Source organism: Zootoca vivipara, chromosome 11 (genome assembly GCF_963506605.1).
Source record: "Zootoca vivipara chromosome 11, rZooViv1.1, whole genome shotgun sequence".
In the NCBI taxonomy this organism is placed as follows: domain Eukaryota; kingdom Metazoa; phylum Chordata; class Lepidosauria; order Squamata; family Lacertidae; genus Zootoca; species Zootoca vivipara.
Window position 1 is genome coordinate 49818916 of NC_083286.1, and position 12743 is coordinate 49831658.

Here is a 12743-nt window from a genome sequence, read left to right on the forward strand (position 1 = left end):
TTTTTTCTACTTACGAATTTTTAGATAGGGTTGCTTCTACTTACGAATTTTTTCTCCCAATGCATTCCTATGGGATTCGACTTACAATTTTTTTCGACTTACAAATGTGCGTTCAGAACGCATTAAATTCGTAAGTAGAGGTACCACTGTACACATTTTTATTTGCAAAGCATTACCCGCTAATATAATGCATCTTTGTATGTAATTTTACCAGTACAAGCCCTGCTATGTACACTTTATCCCACATTGTACTTATGTGGCTCATTACTTGGGGCTGGAGAACTGTATTGCAAAATTCAGAGAAGCGAGAAATTCAATGGGTGGCTGTGATCTGGTTTGCATATTTAAAAATGTGAATTAGGTGAGTCTGCCTTTGAATGCGAACCGAAATGAATTTCTCCCCCACCCATACTTGCAGCGCTTGTGGGCAGCAGTTCAGCACACAAGCGCTACCATGTAAATGCTATTATGATTTTGGCCAAAGAACAGGCTGCACCAATGAAGGCTTGCGTTTGTATGGCCTGAAATTGCTTGAACAAGGGAAGAGACGGCGGGGGATGTTTCTCTGACTAATGGGGTCATCAGATAAGTTCAGCTTCCATGCAGCACCCAGGGTCACAGAACCATTTTGCTCTGAAACAGCACTGCTGACTCAGAAAAGACTGCTGCGGCTCTATGGCATCTCCCTGCCCTTCCACATCATTAACCTTTGGACATGGCTTCAAAGCCTCAACTTCTAGAAGACAGTATCCCACCTCAGGCGGGTGCTTCGTGCATGGTCTGGAAACCGTGCTGTGCGGGCTGAAAACTCTCATTTTTCTATTGTTCCCTAGTTACTCTCCCTCCAGCTTCCCATTTATTTACTTTGTGGATTAGGGGGTGTGTTTTCAGCAGTCCATTGTGGAGGAGGTGGGGGCGACAGCTTCAGCTCTCACTTCACAGTATTTTTCCAAGCTACTCCTGATACTTGTAATCTCCTGGTCCATTTATTGATACTTCCCAGTGTGAAGCCCATGGCTATAGATCTGAAATATCTGCATGAAAGGGATTCGGATGGGCTGATCACTATATACTGCCATCTCTGTCTGTATAGTTTAGTTTATTGTTACGGTTCTCGACCAGCATACACATATATACATAAAACAATCCAAAATACAATCTAAAATATAAGCAATAAATCTAAACCACTTTAACCATTATAAACATTATTAGATAAAAGAAGGTATCTGTCTGAATACATACACCAAGCATAGGCAAACTCGGCCCTCCAGATGTTCAGAGAATACAGTTCCCATCATCCCTGACCACTGGTCCTGTTAGCTAGGGATGATGGGAGTTGTAGTCCCAAAACATCTGAAGGGCCATGCTTGTGTGAGTTTTGGTAAAAAGATGAGTTGCCAAATCCCCATCTTGATAAAAGTGCTGGAGGTGTCAGCAGAAAAAGTCGGCGAAACAAAGAGATGTTGGTGTGCCATACGAATGAGTATCGCCACAAGTATGTTTGTGTGGCTGCCAACTGAGGATAATGCTTTAGGCATCTGATAAAGTGGATCCTCATCCATAAAACCTCATGCCGTAACAAATCTATTAGTCTTTAAGGCGCCATGAGTTTCTTTGGTGTGTTGACTGCTACCGTGTTGAATTTTTTCAACTTTTAATTCCTGAAAACCCGGGGTGCTAAAAAGTTGTAACATGACTTGGTAATTCAAATAATACACATGGTAAATAAAATGTGTGCAGAATTGCATAGATAAGGGACGCTAGCTCCCTTCCAGCCCCAGCCCCTTGTCCAGGCCTCCATTGTTGAATGTTCTGCAGAGGGAGGCTGTTTGTTTCCCCAGCAACATGTGGCTGATTAGATTATCAGAAGCTGCAGAACTGTGAGTTGAACAGGATTTTTTCACTTTGCAAAGTTAACTCAACAACTTTGAGCTGATCCTTTAAAAATGGGGCTTTTCCTCTTTGCAAAAGAAGCTGCACAACTGTGAGCTGACCCCCCCCCAAATGGGGCTTTCCCCCTTTCCTCCTCTGAAAACTAAGTGTGTCTTATGGTCGGGTGCATCTTATGGGGTGAAAAATACGGTACTTTTCTAGAAAAAGAGATGCTGGAACTCACCATGAATTTTGGATTACAGTGGAACCTCTACTTACGAATTTAATCCGTTCCGGATGCACATTCGTATGTAGAAACATTTGTAAGCCGAAACATGGTTTCCCATACGAATGCATTGGGAACTGATTAATTCGTTCCGGAGCCTCACCTCCCTCGCTGCCCTGCGCTCGCTGCCGCTGCTGGATTGGGCCCTCGCCGCCACCGCTGCAAGGCCGGCCTTCTGCCGGCCTAACGGGATTAGGCCCTCGCCGCCACCGTCGAAGGGCCGGCCTTGTGCCGGCCTCACAGGATCAGGGCCTCGCCGCCATGCAGAGGAAGCGCTCTCCGCCTCTCGCCGCCGCCCCAGCCCAGGGAGAGGTGCCGGGGTGATGGGAGTTGCAGTCCTGACAACATCGTAGGCCGAGCCAGGACACCCGCGGCCGGCCGTGTGGAACTTGGGCTTGCGCGGACACGGTGTGGGCGGCAGCGATGCAGAGCTTCTTCTGGCGGGGCCAGTAGTACTGGGCGGGCGCTTAGGCTGGGGCGGCGGCGAGGGGCAGAGGGCACTTCCTCCGCATGGCGGCTCCGGCTGCGCTCCGAGCAGAGAAGCCGAGGGCAGGAGAGGTGGCCTCGCTGCAGCGGTGGCAGTGGTGAGGCCCTGATCCTGCGAGGCTGGCAGAAGGCCGGCCTCGCAGCGGTGGCGGCGAGGGCTTGATCCAGCGGCGGCAGCGAGCACAGGGCAGCGAGGCTGTTCGGATGTCGAAAATTTCATAAGCGCGCCACCATTTTTTACTATTTTTTTCTCTTTGTAAGTGGAAAAATTTGTAAGTAGAGTCATTCGTAAGTAGAGGTACCACTGTATATATTTTGGATTATATATTAGTATATAATACATACTATATATACTGACATTTGCAGAAGGTAAAATTAAAATTCTCTGGTTTTTCAAAAGCAGTTTATGTGCTTCTTTATCAAACAGAGACTTACCAAGCTAAATGGGGGTTGGACTAGATGATGCTCAGGATCCCTTCCAACTCTATTATTCTATGAAATATTGTCCAATCACAAAAATAATAGCAGATTCAAATTCCTCACACTCCAAGACATATTCTAAAGACCCCCTCATTGAATAAATTTGCAAACATTAAGTTTCAGCTCCTGAAATGGCACGCCCTACAGGTGTACACAGATGCGTCTCTGGAAGTTGCGGCAAAGCAGTGAGAAAAGAATGGGTTGTTCCAATAGACATCTCTTGGGGATGGGCCATGGTAGCCAAATACTTAGGGCACTAATCTGGTTCACACACATGCACACACACGACTTAAGTTTTCTGCATTTGATGACTGGTGGCTGACTGTGAACTGGCTACTATTGTGAGATGTTGTAAGGAAGTTTGGAACTGTGACATACCCGCGATTAATCACTCAAAATCACAGTCATCCACTGAACGATGAGACACAGACCAGCCCTATGTTTCTGAAAGCTACAGTCTTTCACTTAAAGCTTAAAGGCACGGGACTAATATTCGGGGGAATGTAAGCAATATAAATTACCTAGCTCTTTTGAAATCCCCAGAACAGTAGTGTACAGTAATAAAATTTCACAGCTTTCATTTATACTTAGGCACCCCATTAACTAATCAGGATTGCGCCATTGCACTGAAAGTATGAGTAAACACTGGCTTCTCTGCAGCGCATGGGAGATGGCAATTTTTTTTTTAAAAAAAGATTGAGTCCAAAATAGCACTGAGTAATGAGCCCCATCAATGCAAGGATTTCCACTTGTGCAATTGGATCCCCCCCCCCGCCTCCCCCATGTGCCCATAATCTATCCTAGGAGTTCCCCAACCCTCAGGAGCAGATTTGAAGAGGATGCTCAGTGGGAGGAAATTCTGCTGCGCAAGCAGAAATCCTTGCAGTGATTGGGTGGTTGGCTTCCACCCAAACAGCTCTAAGAGAGCCAATGACTCAGGAACCCCCACCCACACAAGAGCTCCAACCTCTAGCATAAACCTCTTTTACATATGCAGTCAGTGAGTTGTAAGAGTGCAAGACTATAAGTGAGGAGACCCAGGTTCAAGTCCTGAAGCTTCCTGGGTGACACCAGGCCAGCCACTCTGTTGAGAAAGATCATAGCTAAGTGGCTGAGCACCTGCCTGCATTGTGAGAGGTCCTGGGTTCAGTCCCCAAATGTCTTCAGGTAGGACTGGGGAAACACTCCTGCCCCAAACCCCAAAGTGCCACTGCTACCAGTCAGTGGGCAAATGGTCTTGGCTTGGTGCCGCATTCCAGGAGATGGCCTCAGGGGCTAGCATCTCAGTTCAAAGAGAGCCTGTCACCGGAATACTCATCAGCATAGGTAGAGAGAGTGAGGTTGACTGGCTGAAGACTTTGGGCCAGGCCAGGAATAGACACCTTGAGTGGTATGGTGGGCCTCCCCTCCCAATCCTGGAACTAGGGTGTGCTTCAGGGCAGCATTCTTGAAGACCTCTGCTGGATCAGACCAAAGACCCACATAGTCCAACATCTTGTTGTCACAGTTGCCAACCAGATACCTGTGGGAAGCCCACAAGAGGGGCATGAACACGACAGCACACTTGCAATTCCAAGTAGCTGTCATTCAGAAGCATGCTGCCCCCCCCCACCGTGGAGGTAGAATGTAGCCACGTGGCTAGTAGCTACTGATAGCCTTATCCTTCGTGAATGGAGGACTCATGGCACCCTGCACCTCTTTGTTTTCTGTTCAACTTTGAACAGATGGCGCACCGCAATGATACGGTAGGACAAATTAATTTTGCACTGAATTAGAAAAGGCATGTTAATTGATATATTCCAAGCATATTGAGGAAGAGAAAAGCATGCATAAATCCTATTTACCCAGCTGCTTTACAGTCACAGCTCCTTCTTGTATCCATTTGGAAAATGGTGTCTTACACAGTCTGTGTATATGGGCATGGTGGCAAGGCCGGCTCTACGGCCAGGCTGGGTGGCGCAGGGCACCACGCAGCGGTGCCCGCCCGCTCACCCACCGCTCCACCACGCAGCAGCGCCATCGGCAGCAGCGCCATCGGCAGCAGCGCTGCACGGTAAGCCCGCCCGCCAGCCCACCCGTCGTGCAGGAGCGCCATTGGCAACCGCGCTGCATGCTGAGCCCGGCCGCCCACCAGTCCGCACCACGGCGCCATGGCGCCAAAGGTGCTTAGGATGGCCGTGCATGGTGGAGAAAGGAAACTAAATAAAGCAGACTGCAAAGTTTCTTCTATTGGTGATTCCTCTTAATTCCAGACATTCCATTTATATTATACTAGCTAAGCATAAAGCCCGCCCCCTCCAATCTCACATCAGTGTCCAATAGAATTAGGATAAATGCAACTTTCCTGTCCCCTAATGTGGAATTTAAATGTTGCTTCCAACATTTCCATTGTTGCTGTTACAGTTTCCTGAAAAGATTGGAGGTTTCAGCTGAGTGAGGTTCAAATGCTGTCTTTATTATTGCGAACTCTTTGCTTCTGACCACGTCCTTTCCACTGCCACAATTGCCAAGTACTAACAAATTGCAAATGTAAATGGGGTTACATTTACACCCAGTCTTTTGTTCTTTATGTGTATATTATAAAAACCAGTTTGTCATGGCCTTTGGCTAGAACGATAAACTTACAAACTGAAACCGAACTGAAAACCAAATATATGATCATCTTAAAGGGCAGAAGTTTATGTAGTTATTGCAGTCTCTGCTTCCCTCCATTTCATTATCATGCATTACATTTATATTCCATAAATATTTCACGCATTTTCCTCCAAGATGATCAATGAGGCGTTCATAGGGATTCGAACCTACACAGGGGGTTGGACAAGAAGATGAACCCTGGAATCCCTTCCAGTTTTACAATTCCCATGAACCCTGGTTTTCACTCTCACTTCTGCACAATGCCTACTGTGCATTCAGGTTGGTGACCATAGTTCATGACTCTCTGTGTGTGTCAGGGACTGGCAGGGCTCTGTGGAGTCGGTGGAAGAGGCAGCAGGACCAGAGGGAGTGGGGAGCAATTAAAGGGCTTTTGTCTCCTGTGAGGCAGGAGACAGGCTGGAGGATGGGGAGGGGTCTGAATAGTTGGACATGCAACTGTAGTTGGGTTCAGACCCTTCTTCCAGGCTTTCCCATGGGCATCTGGCTGGCCTTTGTGAGAACAGACGGCCCTTTGCCCTGATCCAGTAGCGCTCTTCTCATGGTCTTGTGTTTGGTGGGGGGAACTGCTGCTTACCACCGTTCCCTGTGGTCTGACTGCTCTTTCTCTTAAGTATAGCCATTTGCTTACCTGCCCAACCAAGGGCAAACAGGGGCAAGAACCATCTGCCTGGTTGCACCCTCCCCTTGGCATCTCCCTCCAGGAAGTTGTGTGGAAAGGGGGGGGGCATGTAGCATTGACAGTGGTAAAGAGGGAGATCCACTTAGGACATCTTGCCCGACGCCTCTCCTCAAACATGGAGCCAGAAGTTCTCTGCATTAATGGTGCACTCACAAAATAACCATCGTTCAAGAACGTGGAGGACTCCCTGGTCCTAAATGGGGTAACTATGCCCCTGAAGGTGCGCAGCCTGGGAGTCATTTTGGACTCACAGCTGTCCATGGAGGCGCAGGTCAATTCTGTATCCAGGGAAGCTGTTTATCAGCTCCATCTGGTATGCAGGCTGAGACCCTCACCTGCCCGTAGACTGTCTCGCCAGAGTGGTACATGCTCTAGTTCAGAGGTCCCCAGACTTACCGGCGTTTGGGCCGGTTCCCACCGCGCCGATTGTGCGGTGGGCCGGAGGATGGGGGAGCGCGTGCCTGTGCGGGCCGGCGGGCGGGGGAGCATTTGTGACAGCCACATTTTTAACAATAGTGATAATAAAACAATTCCAGTCCATCCACTCCAGTGTTCAAAATTCCCCAGTCGCCAGTGGTTTTTTGTGGCAGCCGGCTGTTCACTTGTGGTACCAAGTGGAGAGGCAGGCACCCCCCAACTGCGGCCCTCCAGATGTTTTGGGCTACATCTCCCATCATCCCTAGCTAACAGGACCAGTGGTCAGGGATGATGGGAATTGTAGTCCCAAAACATCTGGAGGGCCGAGTTTGGGGGTGCCTGTCCTAACGTGTCCTTCAGCTGGGCTCCCCAGCTTGACTCTACAATTGCCATTAAGCCTTCCAGTGTCAATAGTTTCAGTACTGACTATTGTTGTTCATCAATTGAAATCACGTGGTTCGGTTGGGAACCTTCACTTTGAAAAAGCCAGCAGCTAGCTTTTAGAACCGCAACGACAAGCTCAGGGACAAGATCCAAGTGTCTTAGGAGCTAGCACTTTCCTTAATTTTGGGAAGGATGCAGATGCTGATGGTGTGTGTGTGCGTGTTGCAGGGGGGGGCAGGAACGGAGGGAGGAATGGGAAAACTGGCTAGAGTTTTGCATATTGGGGCCCACCAGGGAAATGTGAATAAGCAGTATGAGGTTACGAAGCACAATGCCGTTCTGGATTGCATTAAGGGAAGCATTGTTCAAAAAATAATAATAATAATAGATAATATGGCATTGCTCAATTTAGTATGGCTTAGGGATAAAGAAGGAATTTTCCAGTTTAGGCTGCCATATCAGGAATATAAACTGGCTGGGAGCAATAGGGGGGAGATGGGGCTGAAAGGAGGGGGTGGGTTGTGGAGGCTGGTGGGGAAGGGCTGCAGCTTGGTGCTGGGTTGGTTGTTCCTAACAGCAGGGAGGTGAACTTGATGACCTTTGATTTGCTCCTATGGAAGACTTATTGGGCACAGTAGCAGGGGGGAGATGTTAACAGAAATGTGTGATGAACAGCTTAATGACAAAAAGCTGTCACAAAGGAGAAAGAGAAATACTTTTTTTAAAAAACCATTATAACTGCCTTGCAGCAACAGACAAAAGGAATGTCTACTTCAGTCCTCTTTGTCTCCACCAACAGGAAGGTGATGGTCCCACCAGGACAAACGCAGGGCATGATGGAGACAATAATTCCCTGCTGTTGTTTATTATAGAGGCATACAGCACTGGATCAGAAAACAAAGGCTGGAGTTTTAGCTGCCGTATCTCAAGTCACCTGCACTTCACATGTTCATCTACACCGCCTTCACTAACCAGATGCCCTCCAGATGTTTTGGACTGCAACAGCTACCGTCCCATCCCATTACCAGGCTGGAGAAGGCCCGTATGGACGCCGCATGAATGGCACCCATACGGACTGCGTGTGCCCTCAGTCACTCTACAGCTGGGGGGAGGCAGGGGCCATCATGTCACTCCTTCCAGAGTGGAACACGGGGCGGCCTGCCCCCTTCCTATGCCCCTGTTGCTGTAGTCCAGGCATCCCCAAACTTTGGCCCTCCAGATGTTTTGTACTACAATTCCCATCATCCCTGACCACTGGTCCTGTTAGCTAGGGATCATGGGAGTTGTAGGCCAAAACATCTGGAGGGCCGCAGTTTGGGGATGCCTGCTGTAGTCCATAAATATTCCACCATGCTCATCAGATAACCTCTCTATCAGCCCTGTGAGGTAGATCAGCTTGAGGGACTATGGCTGGCCACAGGTCACACAGTGAATGTCAAACCTGAATGGAGACTTGAACTCAGGCTTCCCAGCTCCTACTTGCAACACTCTAAGCATTGCACCATGATGGCTCTCAAATTTGAGATTATAAATCTCTTACTGACTTGTGTCCAAAAGTGTAGCTGTTCTGCTTTGCTCAGGTGTGCCTCTTTAAGCAGTGTGGAGTACCACACACAGAGAAAAGCAGCCAGGTAATATTATATGCATGCACAGGCTTTACCCAGATGTGCACTCGTTTCTTGAAAGCCCACTTTGAATATGTGTGGTCTCTTTTGCCCTCTAGTGGCTATTTTTCAGAAAACAAGGATTTTTCCTTTTCCCATGTTTGCTTTTACAGAATTCAGAACTGAGCAATACCTTTATGAGAAGACCACCCAAAACGTCCAACAACAACAAAATCAGGCTGGATATTGTAGTCATGAGGTCAGTGTGACGTTGGCCTAGGATAGTGCTGGGGGTGAAATAGTTAATCGGATTACCCAATAAGAACCCAGGGGGTCGGAGTCTGCGGGGCTATAAAACCAGCCCGGAGTGGGGAGTTGAAGGGAGAGTGTATGAGGGAGATTGGAGTGGGAGTGAATTGAGGGGAGTCTGTGGGTTGGTTGAGTTAGTGTGGAGGAATAAAAATCTGAGTCAGTAACAGTTTGAATCTGAGAAGATCAGTAGATAACAGTAGGGTGGAAATGGGATGCTGGAAGGTATAGGAAGGTATAGGTCGGTATAGACATACAGTAATTATATTTGTTTGAAGACCGTTTATGATACCACATGCTTGTTAAACTGCAGTACAGTGGTACCTCGACTTACGAACGACTCGACAACCGAATTTTTCGACTTATGAATGGGGGTAATGGCCGCACACTTATGAATGTCTCAACATCCGAAAGTAAACCACGGCGGTTTTAGATAGTAATAGTAATAATAATAATAATAATAATAATAATAATAATAATAATAATAATAATAATTTATTATTTATACCCCGCCCATCTGGCCGGGTTCCCCCAGCCAGGGATTTTTCGTCTTACGAATTTTTAGACAGGGTTGCTTCGACTTACGAATTTTCCCGTTTCCAATGGCGTTTTTGACTTTCTGTAAATAAACAGAAGTTTTTATGTTCCAATTTAACCCTGACTGGACTCAGTACTTTACTAGAGACTGGTTGGTGGCAGCGGGAAACCCAGTGGTGGCACAGGGGGCAACAAACGTGAGACGTCTGGGGACCCTGTGTGATCGCCACAGTCAGTTTCCGGACGCAGCTCCAAGATGGAGGTTGCAGGCTGAGTAAGTCCCTCTCAGTTGCACCTGGAATCGGGTTTTACAACTAGGATTCTATGGACAAAGAATCAAAGTCTGCTCCACATTTCTGAGTCTGGCTTGTAACTCAGACCTGTCCCAAACGTTAAGTGAAACACACAGGTTCCTCCAGTGAGCAGAAGTGCTGAGAAACATTGCAGTTCTGGCACCTCTCAGGTGGGCGCCATTGCCATTTTAAGAGAACGAGGGAGGTGTTCTTGGTGAGTTCCGGCACTTATTTTTCTTTTTTTTAAAAGCACTAATCATGACATGTCTTATAAAAAGAAATTCTTCTCAGTTCTGTGCATCTTCCTCCCAGGTAAGTGAGTAGATCAGGGGTTCCCAACAAAATTTTCTCGAGGACCCCTCATCGAGCCGCTATTGTGACAAGGACCCCCATTAATTCCTAATCCTAAAATTAAAAAGTGAGAGCCAAATTAAGAGTCTTTTTATATTTTATATTTATACGTTTTTTACAGTTACAACAGAGTACTCCATCAGTATACAGTTAGTTTTAATTTTCAGTTCTTAATGAGATGAACCACTTTTTAACCAACGGTCCATTTTTAACTACGCGAACTGTAGCTTCTGTGAAAAACAACGCTTTGTTTACAAACACTACTGTTTTGCAAAGAGGCAGCGCACGCCAGGGAGGAGGGAGGGGAATGGAGAAGACAGGGTAGCTGCGCAGTAGCGCACAAATGAAGCCGGCGCGCGCAAAGCATCTTGGGGAGGTGAGCGTTAATAGAATGCACGTGCTGCCTCTTTGCAAAACAGTAGTGTTTGTAAAGCGCCACCTAACGGCATACAGCAGAACTACTGCCTCTATCTAATTCTAGTTTTGCGCTAGACTCTGCTCATGCAGGAAGCGGCCAAAACAAAAAATCTGTTATCATACGAAATATATTTAATATATTTTTTTATTCTAATAGCATCTTGCGGACCCCTCTGGCATAGCTCGCAGACCCCTGGGGGTCCGCGGACCACCTGTTGGGAACCACTGGAGTAGATGATTGTAACCTAAGAAGTTATTTTAGTATACAACAGGGCTTCAAAACAAACAAGCAAGCAAGCAAACAAGCAAAACAGGGATGATTACATATCCTGCAAGATATGTTAGAGAAATTAGCTTGCTAGACAAATTGTGCTATATTTTGTATAGTACTTATCTTCTAGTAATAAGACTTTGACATTTTGCCAGTATAAGCAGAAGACTGAAGCTAAATAGTAAGTGTGTTGAGAAGAGTACAAAGACAAAATCTATCTAATGTTGCTTTGATGCAACAATTTTGTTCTAATGTATCTTAAAGATCCAAAACATTAAAACAAACAAAAGAAACTTTGCAGTGAACTATTGACGCTGCTTCAGACCTGTGATTATGTGCCTTTCTCTTCGCTCAGTGCTCCCCACTCTTCCAGCAAATGGATAGGCTGCCATGCCCAATTCCGTTAGCATGTTCAAAGGTCAAGGAGGGCTCCTTTCCAATAGCATGTTATCATAAACCGTGCTTGAGGATGGGACTGTTGCACAGGCAGAAATGGTGGACTTGGGTGTGGTTAAGTGCTCTTCACTTGGCAAAGTTCATAAGTCGTGTGTTTTATTCTTGGCAGTTGTTCTTCATGCAGAGTTGACTTTAACCTGAGCCTGGCCTTGGAACAGGGGGACCATGTGATATGCATCAGGTTGATAGGCGCATGCCAACAAGATAAGTCCTGTCGTATATACATGGTTGGATGACTTTTGTCTCTGGAAGAACACTTTCCTTCTCTGCATTGTTTTCAAAGGGCTGCTTGACAGGCTGTGTGGTACACACAGCTCTGATCTCCAACAGAGGGGTCATGGAGGAGGCTTAGAAAGAAGGACTAGGGGCCACCACTGCTGCCCTTCAGAACCTACCACTTGAGATTATTGCCTCCCTCTGCCTAATGGTAGTACCAGCCCTGGAAACAGGCAATTATTTCGCTTTTCTGCGCACACCGAAAATGCTCTATTACAGCATTTTAAATAGCTGAAAGACCTTTTTCTTCTGTTTTTTTTCCCTGTGTGTGTGTGTGTGTGTGTTGCAATTCCAAGAACTTATTATAAAAACATGTCCCTTTGAAATGAGAGGCACTTGCTGCTCCGTACAGATATTTAGGATGGAGCTATAAGCAAAGACAAGAGATTGCAAAATATCTGGCAGCACCTTCGTTGCATTTGGTCCAAATGTACATGTAGTCTCTGGGGTTGAGCTCAAGGGAGTGGGGGGAAATTGGAAATTGGCTCTGCAAGTTTGAAGCAGAATCCAGCTCTGTCCGGTACTGGTTGGCCTCTGTGAAACCTCCCCAGGATCCCTGAAAAACTTTTGCTTACTAAAAAAATAGTTTCTGGCTGTTTGTTTTTTTCAAACAAAAATACAAATTAATGTATAAATGCATGAACTTTCATATGATGCTTTGGTTTATTTATTTAAAAAAGAAACAAATAGCATGTCTGGGATGGTGGTGGGAAGACCTTTGGCTCAATGTTTAATGTGTGCCTATGATTTCAGTTGCAAAACAAGGGAAGAATCTGGACTGCACCTTCAGGTGATGCACTGCTAAGAGACATGCATGAACTTTCATATGATGCTTTGGTTTATTCTTTAAAAATGGTCCTGTGACTCTGTCTTCACTGTTGCACCATTGTTCCCATGTCATGACTGTGATCTTCCCATAGGCACCTGGTTGGTGAGTGTGAGAACAGGATGCTGGACTGAAAGGGCTTTA